The 16,685-nt window shown below is 59.5% G+C and overlaps 1 long non-coding RNA gene across 1 annotated transcript in view; it reads right to left on the bottom strand.

Moving 5' to 3' along the window:
* Nucleotides 1-15,956, bottom strand: part of LOC142051181 (uncharacterized) — a 67,186-nt gene extending 51,230 nt beyond the window's left edge. Inside the window, exons 1-5 of the long non-coding RNA XR_012658344.1 lie at nucleotides 15,845-15,956; nucleotides 14,760-14,951; nucleotides 14,392-14,501; nucleotides 9,278-9,387; nucleotides 4,092-4,201 (exon numbers count right to left, since the gene is read on the bottom strand). This is a non-coding gene — a long non-coding RNA (uncharacterized LOC142051181). The remainder of the gene's footprint in view (nucleotides 1-4,091; nucleotides 4,202-9,277; nucleotides 9,388-14,391; nucleotides 14,502-14,759; nucleotides 14,952-15,844) is intronic.
* Nucleotides 15,957-16,685: the final 729 nt, after the last annotated feature.

Genomic DNA, 16,685 nt, shown 5'->3' with positions numbered 1-16,685 from the left:
GGTCCTCCTCCTTCCCCTCTTCCCTTCTGTCAGCTCCCGGGGAACTCACCGCTTCTCGGGGAGCGGCCGCACCTGGAAGCCCCCAGAAATCAACACGAATCCAACCCCAAAAATACACCGCGCCTACCGTACGCGGCACGGCCGCCCGGCACCCGAGCGCCGGAAGACCGCGCCTCCCGCCACGCCCCGGCGAACCACGTGACAGGGCCGACAGCCACTGCGCCAGGACTACACCTCCCGGCATGCTCTGCGCCACAACACGGCCGCACGGCCAGCCGGCAGGCGCACCACCACAGCTCCCGGCACGCCGCCAGCCCGCCCTCCCCGCTCTCGGACCCTGCGGGCCACCGTCCCTCCCGCCGATGCACCCGGAAGCCCCACCGAGCCCTCAGCACAGCCTCGCTCTCCCCACCGCCCGCTCCGACCCGGCGCTGCCCCGCCGCAGCCCTCCTCGGGGCTTCACCCGGGACGCAGCGCTCCACCACCCAGCCCCCGCTCACCTCCTCCCTCGCTACAGTCGCAGCCCGCTGACGCTCGGCCACAGCTCCGCTCCGCCCTCGGCTCACGCTGGCCCCCCGGAGCCGGGCACCACCCCTTTTCCAGGGAGGAGCCGGCACCGTCAGCCCCACCGCCCGCACCTGGGGCTCCTCCATCCAGACCCCGCCCACAGCTGAGGCGCAGCAGCAACGGGGGGCCCCCTCCCCTCACCCCCACAGTGCACCACCTCCTCCCCTGGGCTCCATCACAGCCCCTTGCCCCACGCAAAGGCAGCGCAAACGCAGCCCTGAGGGCAAAGGAGAGGGCAGGTGTTTGTGCAGGCGCGCACGTAACAAGTCCCAGGAGCCATTCGTGGATCAGGGTCCCCAACGCTCCCCCCCTGCCCCAAGGCCACCTCGGCCGCCGTTGCCGCAGCCGCACGGAGCTGGTGTTGGCTGGGATAGTGCTCATTTTCTCCACAGTAGCTAGGAAGGGATACGTTTTGGATTTATGCTCAAAACACCGTTAATAATGTAGAGATGTTTTGGTTCTTGCTGAGCACTGCTTCCACAGTCAGGGCCTCTTCTGGTTCTCTCAGTGCCCCACCAGCAAGTAGGCTGGGAGAGGACACAGCTGGGAAAGCTTTCCCAGCTAACTGACCAAAGGGATATTCCATACCATTTGACATCATGCTCAGCACACGCAGCTGGGGGAAGAAGGGGGAGTCCTTGGGGGGCGGGGGCTACGGCATTTCTCTCCCTAAGTAACCGTTACACATGACAGAGCCCTGCTTTCCCAGAGGTGGCTCAACACCTGCCCGCCGAAAAGGAGGAGTGAATTAATTCCTTGCTTTGCTTCCACGCACAGCTTTTGCTTTACCTATTAAACAGTCTCGATCTCAACCCATGATTTTTCTCACTCTTACCCTTCCAGCTCTCTCCCCCAGCCCACTGAGGGTGGAGTGAGCAAGCAGCTCCCTGGTGCAGAGTTGCCAGCTGGGGCTAAGCCACGGCACGCGCTTGTCCTGGTTTGGCAGGGAACGGACCGTCCGTCGCCTGGCTCCTGGGGCGACGGGCTGCTGGGCAGAGGGGGAGGCCACCAAAGGTGAGGAGCAAGGCACAGGACAGTAGGAAGAGAGAAGAGAAGAGCGGCATCCGGCTGGACGGGGCGGGGGGGACGTGTGTGCGTGTAGTGAGAAGGCACGAGGCAGGGAACAGGACGGCCAGGGAAGGACAGGGAGCCTGACGGAGCTGGAGATAAAAGCAGCAGAGAGAGGGGAAGAGAGGCAGCAGAAAGAGGGAAGAGCAGGACACAGACCAACAAAGAAGGAAGAGGAGCAGGCTGGAGACACACAAAGAACCTGGGGCAGGCAGCACGACAGCGAGGGAGGAAAGAAGAATAGGGGCAGGAAGCTGGACCGAGCGCGATGGAGACAGACAAGATAAGCGACAAGAACAGGGCAGAAAGGGAAGAATGAAGCCACGGGGACAGGGAGCCGAGACAGCCAACGACGGAGGGAAGGGGCCGGGGAGGGAACACCACAAAACAAACCACGGGGCTACGTGGTACAGAGCACGAGAAGGCAGAGAATTAAGAATTAGGGACAGGGAGCCAGAAAAACAACAACAAAACAACACCCAAAACAAAGGGAGATGGGGAGCAAAAGGAATCGCAATGCGTACAGAAAGAAGAGAGAAACAATTCTAAAACAGGGTCACGGGGAAGCCAGAGACAGCAAGATGGAGAAAGGACAAAAGCTACAGGCTACAGGGCAGAGAGGGAAGAATTAATGGATAGACACAGAGAGCTGGGCAGAAAGAGGTGGAGAAAGGCTGACGATCACACGGCCGACAGGGAAGAGAGAAGAGAGGGAGGAATTTTAAAAACAGGGGCAAGAAGCCAGAGAGAGGGAGAGAGAGGCAACACTAAAATGGGGACAAGCCACAGGGCGGCGAGGAGGGAACCGATGAATAAGAACAGGAGACCAAAGAGAACACAACGTAGAATGGAAAAAAGGAACAGCGGCCCAACAGGGAAGGAGGAATTAAAGATCAGGCACTGGGAGGCAGACAGAGACAAACGAAGAAACAAGTGAAAAAAAACAAAAACAAAACCAAAAACACAACAGCAGCAATGGGCTACAAAGACAGAGAGAGAGGGAAGAAATAAAACTTAGCAGCAAGGAGCTGGACAGAGAGAGATGAGGACAAACAAATAGCACGGGTCTACGTGACAGAGAACGTGGAATTAGAACACAGAGAGAGGGAGCCGGACAGAGAGAGAGGCCGAGAGAAAAATCTAGATGGGCTACAACGGGCAGAGGCAGGAATTAAAACCTAGGGACAGGGAGCTGGACAGAGAGAGACGGAGGTCACAGGGAACAGCGGCGGGTGCAGGAAGAACAGGAATTCATGAATAGGGAAAGGAAGCTGGACAGAGAAGAACTCAGAAAGGCAAGAACAGTAGCAGGGTACAGAGCAGACGAATTAAAAAGCGCGGCGGGAGCGTTGAGGCAGACAGAGAGAGAATAAGAAAAAAGTCACGGGCTACGTGGCAAAGCAGGAGGAATTCAGAAACGGGGATGGCAACCAAGGGAGAGTGAGCTGGTGAAGGATCACGGGCATTCAAAGTGAGGGACGCGGAGCTGGGAAAAGCGAGGCAGAGAAAAACGGAATCACAGAGAGAATCAAACAAAGCCAAAAAAGAAGAAACTGAACAACAGGAACAGGTGTAACCAAAGCGATGAAATCAACCAACCAGAGACGGTGTTCCATTACGGGAACACGGAGCGTACGAATCAGTGTATCCGTCGATCTGCATTTTAGTCACTAGGCGATCGTTAATGTCAGCAGAACAACAGACAACGTGCTTCTGTCAGAAAAGGATGACAAAACGCGGTTTCGTGGAGCGGACTGAGAAAACTAGCCAAGACCGCCAAGATTAAGAGCCAAGAAGGCAAAAGGCAATTCTGGCAGGGGGAGATCGCGACCACCGACTCACGGACCACCACCGAGCCTGCGCAGTAATTTACATACGGAACGAGCAAGTTTGTACCGATCAGTACACAGGACAATAATGACTATGTATGAATACCTAAAATTTTGATCTACAAATTGTACGGGAAAGGTGTGTGAGGTACGCACGCCAGGAGGAGCGATCCCCCGTGCGTCTGGCGCCGTGAATAAACAACGCCTGCTCTTTAATACTAAATTGGCGTTGAGGAGTCGTTTCCGATTTTACCGCGTTTTTCGGTAACACAGGGAGTCAGACCAAGAGGGCCAGAGAAAGACAAAATACCGACAGGCTACAGGACAGAGCAGGAGGAATAAAAAAATAAAAACGGAGCCAGAGCCAGGCAGAGAGAGGCGGAGAAAGAACAAGTAGCCACAGGCTACAGGACAGAGAGAGGGAGGACTGAAAAGACGGGGAGGCAGGGAGCCACTCAGAGCGAGATGGAGAAAGAAGGTGCGGGGGGGGGGGGGGCTGCATAAAAAAAAAAAAACGAAACGAAAAAATTTTGCAGCAGGTAAGGAAAGAGAGGGGGCCAGGGGAGAGACAGGGAGGGCCCAGGACGCACAAGAGAGGCAACGGGGCCCCAGTGGCCCAGGACTCACCGCGACTCTCGCTCTCAGCGCTGCTGGCACAATTTAGCCGTTCAGATGCTTCTTTCCCCTCCTCTCCTCCCTGCCTCTTCTGCAGCTCCAGACTCTAGGCCGACCTCCACCTAAAGAGGATACGTGGGTGTCTTACCGCTCTTACGAGATGAGGCTTCCTAGGCACGTAGCCTAGCTCGCTCGTGCCCTACACGCCCGTACCCAACTCCGGGTTACGCGTACGGACCCTGCGGTGCACGTTGGTGGCCTGTCCCGCTGCGGACTATGAAGGGGGATCCTTCCTCCCTCACCTGCAGGGACAGGCTCTCTCTTGCCTGCAGCAGGAAGGCAGCTGGCAGCCAGAGCGCCTTCAGTTTCTTCTGCTTTACCTTTCGTCGGCGTCTCCAGCTTCAGCCGAGGCAGCTCCTGTCCACAGCCGGGAAGGGCTCTGTGTGTCCCTTTTCGCCCCGGCGCCGCGAGGATGGCAAAGCCGGGCAGAGAGAAGCCACGCAAGCCTGAGACGGCCGCAGTCGACGGCGTCCCCGGGGGAAGGACAGACAACCACGTCCTCAGCACGGTCTCTGGGAGAGGGAAAGAAGAAACAGCGACCGTCATTACCGTCGATCGACCCTGACCAAAGCCCCTCCTTGCGCAGGGGCTTCCGGACACAGCGCCCCTTCCCCGCGCTACTGCTACGGGCCCCTGCGCCGAGGGGGAATCCAGTGCGCTTGAGGGCCGGCTCGCTGCCTTCACGACAGCGCCTGGGGGCGGCCAAGGGCTACGCGGCACGCTGCAGGGGAGGTGCCGGACCTGGGGGCAGGCGCACGGGGCAAGGGGGGCCAGGGGAGGCTGAGCGGGAGCTCCGGCGAGCCGGGGAGGCGGCCATCATCTGCGCCCTGGGCAGGGGGAAAAGGTCCTCCTCCTTCCCCTCTTCCCTTCTGTCAGCTCCCGGGGAACTCACCACTTCTCGGGGAGCGGCCGCACCTGGAAGCCCCCAGAAATCAACACGAATCCAACCCCAAAAATACACCGCGCCTACCGTACGCGGCACGGCCGCCCGGCACCCGAGCGCCGGAAGACCGCGCCTCCCGCCACGCCCCGGCGAACCACGTGACAGGGCCGGCAGCCACTGCGCCAGGACTACACCTCCCGGCACGCTCTGCGCCACAACACGGCCGCCCGGCAGCCGCGCGCCGCAAGGACTACACCTCCCGGCACGCTCTGCGCCACAACACGGCCGCACGGCAGCCGCGCGCCGCAAGGACTACACCTCCCGGCACGCTCTGCGCCACAACACGGCCGCCCGGCAGCCGCGCGCCGCAAGGACTACACCTCCCGGCATGCTCTGCGCCACAACACGGCCGCACGGCCGCACGGCCAGCCGGCAGGCGCACCACCACAGCTCCCGGCACGCCGCCAGCCCGCCCTCCCCGCTCTCGGACCCTGCGGGCCACCGTCCCTCCCGCCGATGCACCCGGAAGCCCCACCGAGCCCTCAGCACAGTCTCGCTCTCCCCACCGCCCGCTCCGACCCGGCGCTGCCCCGCCGCAGCCCTCCTCGGGGCTTCACCCGGGACGCAGCGCTCCACCACCCAGCCCCCGCTCACCTCCTCCCTCGCTACAGTCGCAGCCCGCTGACGCTCGGCCACAGCTCCGCTCCGCTCCGCCCTCGGCTCACGCTGGCCCCCCGGAGCCGGGCACCACCCCTTTTCCAGGGAGGAGCCGGCACCGTCAGCCCCACCGCCCACACCTGGGGCTCCTCCATCCAGACCCCGCCCACAGCTGAGGCGCAGCAGCAACGGGGGGCCCCCTCCCCTCACCCCCACAGTGCACCACCTCCTCCCCTGGGCTCCATCACAGCCCCTTGCCCCACGCAAAGGCAGCGCAAACGCAGCCCTGAGGGCAAAGGAGAGGGCAGGTGTTTGTGCAGGCGCGCACGTAACAAGTCCCAGGAGCCATTCGTGGATCAGGGTCCCCAACGCTCCCCCCCTGCCCCAAGGCCACCTCGGCCGCCGTTGCCGCAGCCGCACGGAGCTGGTGTTGGCTGGGATAGTGCTCATTTTCTCCACAGTAGCTAGGAAGGGATACGTTTTGGATTTATGCTCAAAACACCGTTAATAATGTAGAGATGTTTTGGTTCTTGCTGAGCACTGCTTCCACAGTCAGGGCCTCTTCTGGTTCTCTCAGTGCCCCACCAGCAAGTAGGCTGGGAGAGGACACAGCTGGGAAAGCTTTCCCAGCTAACTGACCAAAGGGATATTCCATACCATTTGACATCATGCTCAGCACACGCAGCTGGGGGAAGAAGGGGGAGTCCTTGGGGGGCGGGGGCTACGGCATTTCTCTCCCTAAGTAACCGTTACACATGACAGAGCCCTGCTTTCCCAGAGGTGGCTCAACACCTGCCCGCCGAAAAGGAGGAGTGAATTAATTCCTTGCTTTGCTTCCACGCACAGCTTTTGCTTTACCTATTAAACAGTCTTGATCTCAACCCATGATTTTTCTCACTCTTACCCTTCCAGCTCTCTCCCCCAGCCCACTGAGGGTGGAGTGAGCAAGCAGCTCCCTGGTGCAGAGTTGCCAGCTGGGGCTAAGCCACGGCACGCGCTTGTCCTGGTTTGGCAGGGAACGGACCGTCTGTCGCCTGGCTCCTGGGGCGACGGGCTGCTGGGCAGAGGGGGAGGCCACCAAAGGTGAGGAGCAAGGCACAGGACAGTAGGAAGAGAGAAGAGAAGAGCGGCATCCGGCTGGACGGGGCGGGGGGGACGTGTGTGCGTGTAGTGAGAAGGCACGAGGCAGGGAACAGGACGGCCAGGGAAGGACAGGGAGCCTGACGGAGCTGGAGATAAAAGCAGCAGAGAGAGGGGAAGAGAGGCAGCAGAAAGAGGGAAGAGCAGGACACAGACCAACAAAGAAGGAAGAGGAGCAGGCTGGAGACACACAAAGAACCTGGGGCAGGCAGCACGACAGCGAGGGAGGAAAGAAGAATAGGGGCAGGAAGCTGGACCGAGCGCGATGGAGACAGACAAGATAAGCGACAAGAACAGGGCAGAAAGGGAAGAATGAAGCCACGGGGACAGGGAGCCGAGACAGCCAACGACGGAGGGAAGGGGCCGGGGAGGGAACACCACAAAACAAACCACGGGGCTACGTGGTACAGAGCACGAGAAGGCAGAGAATTAAGAATTAGGGACAGGGAGCCAGAAAAACAACAACAAAACAACACCCAAAACAAAGGGAGATGGGGAGCAAAAGGAATCGCAATGCGTACAGAAAGAAGAGAGAAACAATTCTAAAACAGGGTCACGGGGAAGCCAGAGACAGCAAGATGGAGAAAGGACAAAAGCTACAGGCTACAGGGCAGAGAGGGAAGAATTAATGGATAGACACAGAGAGCTGGGCAGAAAGAGGTGGAGAAAGGCTGACGATCACACGGCCGACAGGGAAGAGAGAAGAGAGGGAGGAATTTTAAAAACAGGGGCAAGAAGCCAGAGAGAGGGAGAGAGAGGCAACACTAAAATGGGGACAAGCCACAGGGCGGCGAGGAGGGAACCGATGAATAAGAACAGGAGACCAAAGAGAACACAACGTAGAATGGAAAAAAGGAACAGCGGCCCAACAGGGAAGGAGGAATTAAAGATCAGGCACTGGGAGGCAGACAGAGACAAACGAAGAAACAAGTGAAAAAAAACAAAAACAAAACCAAAAACACAACAGCAGCAATGGGCTACAAAGACAGAGAGAGAGGGAAGAAATAAAACTTAGCAGCAAGGAGCTGGACAGAGAGAGATGAGGACAAACAAATAGCACGGGTCTACGTGACAGAGAACGTGGAATTAGAACACAGAGAGAGGGAGCCGGACAGAGAGAGAGGCCAAGAGAAAAATCTAGATGGGCTACAACGGGCAGAGGCAGGAATTAAAACCTAGGGACAGGGAGCTGGACAGAGAGAGACGGAGGTCACAGGGAACAGCGGCGGGTGCAGGAAGAACAGGAATTCATGAATAGGGAAAGGGAGCTGGACAGAGAAGAACTCAGAAAGGCAAGAACAGTAGCAGGGTACAGAGCAGACGAATTAAAAAGCGCGGCGGGAGCGTTGAGGCAGACAGAGAGAGAATAAGAAAAAAGTCACGGGCTACGTGGCAAAGCAGGAGGAATTCAGAAACGGGGATGGCAACCAAGGGAGAGTGAGCTGGTGAAGGATCACGGGCATTCAAAGTGAGGGACGCGGAGCTGGGAAAAGCGAGGCAGAGAAAAACGGAATCACAGAGAGAATCAAACAAAGCCAAAAAAGAAGAAACTGAACAACAGGAACAGGTGTAACCAAAGCGATGAAATCAACCAACCAGAGACGGTGTTCCATTACGGGAACACGGAGCGTACGAATCAGTGTATCCGTCGATCTGCATTTTAGTCACTAGGCGATCGTTAATGTCAGCAGAACAACAGACAACGTGCTTCTGTCAGAAAAGGATGACAAAACGCGGTTTCGTGGAGCGGACTGAGAAAACTAGCCAAGACCGCCAAGATTAAGAGCCAAGAAGGCAAAAGGCAATTCTGGCAGGGGGAGATCGCGACCACCGACTCACGGACCACCACCGAGCCTGCGCAGTAATTTACATACGGAACGAGCAAGTTTGTACCGATCAGTACACAGGACAATAATGACTATGTATGAATACCTAAAATTTTGATCTACAAATTGTACGGGAAAGGTGTGTGAGGTACGCACGCCAGGAGGAGCGATCCCCCGTGCGTCTGGCGCCGTGAATAAACAACGCCTGCTCTTTAATACTAAATTGGCGTTGAGGAGTCGTTTCCGATTTTACCGCGTTTTTCGGTAACACAGGGAGTCAGACCAAGAGGGCCAGAGAAAGACAAAATACTGACAGGCTACAGGACAGAGCAGGAGGAATAAAAAAATAAAAACGGAGCCAGAGCCAGGCAGAGAGAGGCGGAGAAAGAACAAGTAGCCACAGGCTACAGGACAGAGAGAGGGAGGACTGAAAAGACGGGGAGGCAGGGAGCCACTCAGAGCGAGATGGAGAAAGAAGGTGCGGGGGGGGGGGGGGGGGGCTGCATAAAAAAAAAAAAAACGAAACGAAAAAATTTTGCAGCAGGTAAGGAAAGAGAGGGGGCCAGGGGAGAGACAGGGAGGGCCCAGGACGCACAAGAGAGGCAACGGGGCCCCAGTGGCCCAGGACTCACCGCGACTCTCGCTCTCAGCGCTGCTGGCACAATTTAGCCGTTCAGATGCTTCTTTCCCCTCCTCTCCTCCCTGCCTCTTCTGCAGCTCCAGACTCTAGGCCGACCTCCACCTAAAGAGGATACGTGGGTGTCTTACCGCTCTTACGAGATGAGGCTTCCTCGGCACGTAGCCTAGCTCGCTCGTGCCCTACACGCCCGTACCCAACTCCGGGTTACGGGTACGGACCCTGCGGTGCACGTTGGTGGCCTGTCCCGCTGCGGACTATGAAGGGGGATCCTTCCTCCCTCACCTGCAGGGACAGGCTCTCTCTTGCCTGCAGCAGGAAGGCAGCTGGCAGCCAGAGCGCCTTCAGTTTCTTCTGCTTTACCTTTCGTCGGCGTCTCCAGCTTCAGCCGAGGCAGCTCCTGTCCACAGCCGGGAAGGGCTCTGTGTGTCCCTTTTCGCCCCGGCGCCGCGAGGATGGCAAAGCCGGGCAGAGAGAAGCCACGCAAGCCTGAGACGGCCGCAGTCGACGGCGTCCCCGGGGGAAGGACAGACAACCACGTCCTCAGCACGGTCTCTGGGAGAGGGAAAGAAGAAACAGCGACCGTCATTACCGTCGATCGACCCTGACCAAAGCCCCTCCTTGCGCAGGGGCTTCCGGACACAGCGCCCCTTCCCCGCGCTACTGCTACGGGCCCCTGCGCCGAGGGGGAATCCAGTGCGCTTGAGGGCCGGCTCGCTGCCTTCACGACAGCGCCTGGGGGCGGCCAAGGGCTACGCGGCACGCTGCAGGGGAGGTGCCGGACCTGGGGGCAGGCGCACGGGGCAAGGGGGGCCAGGGGAGGCTGAGCGGGAGCTCCGGCGAGCCGGGGAGGCGGCCATCATCTGCGCCCTGGGCAGGGGGAAAAGGTCCTCCTCCTTCCCCTCTTCCCTTCTGTCAGCTCCCGGGGAACTCACCGCTTCTCGGGGAGCGGCCGCACCTGGAAGCCCCCAGAAATCAACACGAATCCAACCCCAAAAATACACCGCGCCTACCGTACGCGGCACGGCCGCCCGGCACCCGAGCGCCGGAAGACCGCGCCTCCCGCCACGCCCCGGCGAACCACGTGACAGGGCCGACAGCCACTGCGCCAGGACTACACCTCCCGGCACGCTCTGCGCCACAACACGGCCGCCCGGCAACCGCGCGCCACAAGGACTACACCTCCCGGCACGCTCTGCGCCACAACACGGCCGCCCGGCAGCCGCGCGCCGCAAGGACTACACCTCCCGGCATGCTCTGCGCCACAACACGGCCGCACGGCCAGCCGGCAGGCGCACCACCACAGCTCCCGGCACGCCGCCAGCCCGCCCTCCCCGCTCTCGGACCCTGCGGGCCACCGTCCCTCCCGCCGATGCACCCGGAAGCCCCACCGAGCCCTCAGCACAGCCTCGCTCTCCCCACCGCCCGCTCCGACCCGGCGCTGCCCCGCCGCAGCCCTCCTCGGGGCTTCACCCGGGACGCAGCGCTCCACCACCCAGCCCCCGCTCACCTCCTCCCTCGCTACAGTCGCAGCCCGCTGACGCTCGGCCACAGCTCCGCTCCGCTCCGCCCTCGGCTCACGCTGGCCCCCCGGAGCCGGGCACCACCCCTTTTCCAGGGAGGAGCCGGCACCGTCAGCCCCACCGCCCGCACCTGGGGCTCCTCCATCCAGACCCCGCCCACAGCTGAGGCGCAGCAGCAACGGGGGGCCCCCTCCCCTCACCCCCACAGTGCACCACCTCCTCCCCTGGGCTCCATCACAGCCCCTTGCCCCACGCAAAGGCAGCGCAAACGCAGCCCTGAGGGCAAAGGAGAGGGCAGGTGTTTGTGCAGGCGCGCACGTAACAAGTCCCAGGAGCCATTCGTGGATCAGGGTCCCCAACGCTCCCCCCCTGCCCCAAGGCCACCTCGGCCGCCGTTGCCGCAGCCGCACGGAGCTGGTGTTGGCTGGGATAGTGCTCATTTTCTCCACAGTAGCTAGGAAGGGATACGTTTTGGATTTATGCTCAAAACACCGTTAATAATGTAGAGATGTTTTGGTTCTTGCTGAGCACTGCTTCCACAGTCAGGGCCTCTTCTGGTTCTCTCAGTGCCCCACCAGCAAGTAGGCTGGGAGAGGACACAGCTGGGAAAGCTTTCCCAGCTAACTGACCAAAGGGATATTCCATACCATTTGACATCATGCTCAGCACACGCAGCTGGGGGAAGAAGGGGGAGTCCTTGGGGGGCGGGGGCTACGGCATTTCTCTCCCTAAGTAACCGTTACACATGACAGAGCCCTGCTTTCCCAGAGGTGGCTCAACACCTGCCCGCCGAAAAGGAGGAGTGAATTAATTCCTTGCTTTGCTTCCACGCACAGCTTTTGCTTTACCTATTAAACAGTCTCGATCTCAACCCATGATTTTTCTCACTCTTACCCTTCCAGCTCTCTCCCCCAGCCCACTGAGGGTGGAGTGAGCAAGCAGCTCCCTGGTGCAGAGTTGCCAGCTGGGGCTAAGCCACGGCACGCGCTTGTCCTGGTTTGGCAGGGAACGGACCGTCCGTCGCCTGGCTCCTGGGGCGACGGGCTGCTGGGCAGAGGGGGAGGCCACCAAAGGTGAGGAGCAAGGCACAGGACAGTAGGAAGAGAGAAGAGAAGAGCGGCATCCGGCTGGACGGGGCGGGGGGGACGTGTGTGCGTGTAGTGAGAAGGCACGAGGCAGGGAACAGGACGGCCAGGGAAGGACAGGGAGCCTGACGGAGCTGGAGATAAAAGCAGCAGAGAGAGGGGAAGAGAGGCAGCAGAAAGAGGGAAGAGCAGGACACAGACCAACAAAGAAGGAAGAGGAGCAGGCTGGAGACACACAAAGAACCTGGGGCAGGCAGCACGACAGCGAGGGAGGAAAGAAGAATAGGGGCAGGAAGCTGGACCGAGCGCGATGGAGACAGACAAGATAAGCGACAAGAACAGGGCAGAAAGGGAAGAATGAAGCCACGGGGACAGGGAGCCGAGACAGCCAACGACGGAGGGAAGGGGCCGGGGAGGGAACACCACAAAACAAACCACGGGGCTACGTGGTACAGAGCACGAGAAGGCAGAGAATTAAGAATTAGGGACAGGGAGCCAGAAAAACAACAACAAAACAACACCCAAAACAAAGGGAGATGGGGAGCAAAAGGAATCGCAATGCGTACAGAAAGAAGAGAGAAACAATTCTAAAACAGGGTCACGGGGAAGCCAGAGACAGCAAGATGGAGAAAGGACAAAAGCTACAGGCTACAGGGCAGAGAGGGAAGAATTAATGGATAGACACAGAGAGCTGGGCAGAAAGAGGTGGAGAAAGGCTGACGATCACACGGCCGACAGGGAAGAGAGAAGAGAGGGAGGAATTTTAAAAACAGGGGCAAGAAGCCAGAGAGAGGGAGAGAGAGGCAACACTAAAATGGGGACAAGCCACAGGGCGGCGAGGAGGGAACCGATGAATAAGAACAGGAGACCAAAGAGAACACAACGTAGAATGGAAAAAAGGAACAGCGGCCCAACAGGGAAGGAGGAATTAAAGATCAGGCACTGGGAGGCAGACAGAGACAAACGAAGAAACAAGTGAAAAAAAACAAAAACAAAACCAAAAACACAACAGCAGCAATGGGCTACAAAGACAGAGAGAGAGGGAAGAAATAAAACTTAGCAGCAAGGAGCTGGACAGAGAGAGATGAGGACAAACAAATAGCACGGGTCTACGTGACAGAGAACGTGGAATTAGAACACAGAGAGAGGGAGCCGGACAGAGAGAGAGGCCGAGAGAAAAATCTAGATGGGCTACAACGGGCAGAGGCAGGAATTAAAACCTAGGGACAGGGAGCTGGACAGAGAGAGACGGAGGTCACAGGGAACAGCGGCGGGTGCAGGAAGAACAGGAATTCATGAATAGGGAAAGGGAGCTGGACAGAGAAGAACTCAGAAAGGCAAGAACAGTAGCAGGGTACAGAGCAGACGAATTAAAAAGCGCGGCGGGAGCGTTGAGGCAGACAGAGAGAGAATAAGAAAAAAGTCACGGGCTACGTGGCAAAGCAGGAGGAATTCAGAAACGGGGATGGCAACCAAGGGAGAGTGAGCTGGTGAAGGATCACGGGCATTCAAAGTGAGGGACGCGGAGCTGGGAAAAGCGAGGCAGAGAAAAACGGAATCACAGAGAGAATCAAACAAAGCCAAAAAAGAAGAAACTGAACAACAGGAACAGGTGTAACCAAAGCGATGAAATCAGCCAACCAGAGACGGTGTTCCATTACGGGAACACGGAGCGTACGAATCAGTGTATCCGTCGATCTGCATTTTAGTCACTAGGCGATCGTTAATGTCAGCAGAACAACAGACAACGTGCTTCTGTCAGAAAAGGATGACAAAACGCGGTTTCGTGGAGCGGACTGAGAAAACTAGCCAAGACCGCCAAGATTAAGAGCCAAGAAGGCAAAAGGCAATTCTGGCAGGGGGAGATCGCGACCACCGACTCACGGACCACCACCGAGCCTGCGCAGTAATTTACATACGGAACGAGCAAGTTTGTACCGATCAGTACACAGGACAATAATGACTATGTATGAATACCTAAAATTTTGATCTACAAATTGTACGGGAAAGGTGTGTGAGGTACGCACGCCAGGAGGAGCGATCCCCCGTGCGTCTGGCGCCGTGAATAAACAACGCCTGCTCTTTAATACTAAATTGGCGTTGAGGAGTCGTTTCCGATTTTACCGCGTTTTTCGGTAACACAGGGAGTCAGACCAAGAGGGCCAGAGAAAGACAAAATACCGACAGGCTACAGGACAGAGCAGGAGGAATAAAAAAATAAAAACGGAGCCAGAGCCAGGCAGAGAGAGGCGGAGAAAGAACAAGTAGCCACAGGCTACAGGACAGAGAGAGGGAGGACTGAAAAGACGGGGAGGCAGGGAGCCACTCAGAGCGAGATGGAGAAAGAAGGTGCGGGGGGGGGGGGGGGGCTGCATAAAAAAAAAAAAAACGAAACGAAAAAATTTTGCAGCAGGTAAGGAAAGAGAGGGGGCCAGGGGAGAGACAGGGAGGGCCCAGGACGCACAAGAGAGGCAACGGGGCCCCAGTGGCCCAGGACTCACCGCGACTCTCGCTCTCAGCGCTGCTGGCACAATTTAGCCGTTCAGATGCTTCTTTCCCCTCCTCTCCTCCCTGCCTCTTCTGCAGCTCCAGACTCTAGGCCGACCTCCACCTAAAGAGGATACGTGGGTGTCTTACCGCTCTTACGAGATGAGGCTTCCTCGGCACGTAGCCTAGCTCGCTCGTGCCCTACACGCCCGTACCCAACTCCGGGTTACGGGTACGGACCCTGCGGTGCACGTTGGTGGCCTGTCCCGCTGCGGACTATGAAGGGGGATCCTTCCTCCCTCACCTGCAGGGACAGGCTCTCTCTTGCCTGCAGCAGGAAGGCAGCTGGCAGCCAGAGCGCCTTCAGTTTCTTCTGCTTTACCTTTCGTCGGCGTCTCCAGCTTCAGCCGAGGCAGCTCCTGTCCACAGCCGGGAAGGGCTCTGTGTGTCCCTTTTCGCCCCGGCGCCGCGAGGATGGCAAAGCCGGGCAGAGAGAAGCCACGCAAGCCTGAGACGGCCGCAGTCGACGGCGTCCCCGGGGGAAGGACAGACAACCACGTCCTCAGCACGGTCTCTGGGAGAGGGAAAGAAGAAACAGCGACCGTCATTACCGTCGATCGACCCTGACCAAAGCCCCTCCTTGCGCAGGGGCTTCCGGACACAGCGCCCCTTCCCCGCGCTACTGCTACGGGCCCCTGCGCCGAGGGGGAATCCAGTGCGCTTGAGGGCCGGCTCGCTGCCTTCACGACAGCGCCTGGGGGCGGCCAAGGGCTACGCGGCACGCTGCAGGGGAGGTGCCGGACCTGGGGGCAGGCGCACGGGGCAAGGGGGGCCAGGGGAGGCTGAGCGGGAGCTCCGGCGAGCCGGGGAGGCGGCCATCATCTGCGCCCTGGGCAGGGGGAAAAGGTCCTCCTCCTTCCCCTCTTCCCTTCTGTCAGCTCCCGGGGAACTCACCGCTTCTCGGGGAGCGGCCGCACCTGGAAGCCCCCAGAAATCAACACGAATCCAACCCCAAAAATACACCGCGCCTACCGTACGCGGCACGGCCGCCCGGCACCCGAGCGCCGGAAGACCGCGCCTCCCGCCACGCCCCGGCGAACCACGCGACAGGGCCGGCAGCCACTGCGCCAGGACTACACCTCCCGGCACGCTCTGCGCCACAACACGGCCGCCCGGCAGCCGCGCGCCGCAAGGACTACACCTCCCGGCATGCTCTGCGCCACAACACGGCCGCACGGCCAGCCGGCAGGCGCACCACCACAGCTCCCGGCACGCCGCCAGCCCGCCCTCCCCGCTCTCGGACCCTGCGGGCCACCGTCCCTCCCGCCGATGCACCCGGAAGCCCCACCGAGCCCTCAGCACAGCCTCGCTCTCCCCACCGCCCGCTCCGACCCGGCGCTGCCCCGCCGCAGCCCTCCTCGGGGCTTCACCCGGGACGCAGCGCTCCACCACCCAGCCCCCGCTCACCTCCTCCCTCGCTACAGTCGCAGCCCGCTGACGCTCGGCCACAGCTCCGCTCCGCTCCGCCCTCGGCTCACGCTGGCCCCCCGGAGCCGGGCACCACCCCTTTTCCAGGGAGGAGCCGGCACCGTCAGCCCCACCGCCCACACCTGGGGCTCCTCCATCCAGACCCCGCCCACAGCTGAGGCGCAGCAGCAACGGGGGGCCCCCTCCCCTCACCCCCACAGTGCACCACCTCCTCCCCTGGGCTCCATCACAGCCCCTTGCCCCACGCAAAGGCAGCGCAAACGCAGCCCTGAGGGCAAAGGAGAGGGCAGGTGTTTGTGCAGGCGCGCACGTAACAAGTCCCAGGAGCCATTCGTGGATCAGGGTCCCCAACGCTCCCCCCCTGCCCCAAGGCCACCTCGGCCGCCGTTGCCGCAGCCGCACGGAGCTGGTGTTGGCTGGGATAGTGCTCATTTTCTCCACAGTAGCTAGGAAGGGATACGTTTTGGATTTATGCTCAAAACACCGTTAATAATGTAGAGATGTTTTGGTTCTTGCTGAGCACTGCTTCCACAGTCAGGGCCTCTTCTGGTTCTCTCAGTGCCCCACCAGCAAGTAGGCTGGGAGAGGACACAGCTGGGAAAGCTTTCCCAGCTAACTGACCAAAGGGATATTCCATACCATTTGACATCATGCTCAGCACACGCAGCTGGGGGAAGAAGGGGGAGTCCTTGGGGGGCGGGGGCTACGGCATTTCTCTCCCTAAGTAACCGTTACACATGACAGAGCCCTGCTTTCCCAGAGGTGGCTCAACACCTGCCCGCCGAAAAGGAGGAGTGAATTAATTCCTTGCTTTGCTTCC

The sequence above is a fragment of the Phalacrocorax aristotelis genome, unplaced genomic scaffold (assembly GCF_949628215.1).
Source record: "Phalacrocorax aristotelis unplaced genomic scaffold, bGulAri2.1 scaffold_163, whole genome shotgun sequence".
Lineage (NCBI taxonomy): Eukaryota > Metazoa > Chordata > Aves > Suliformes > Phalacrocoracidae > Phalacrocorax > Phalacrocorax aristotelis.
The sequence above is the reverse complement of the archived record's forward strand: the minus strand, read 5'-3'. Positions and strand labels throughout refer to the sequence as shown.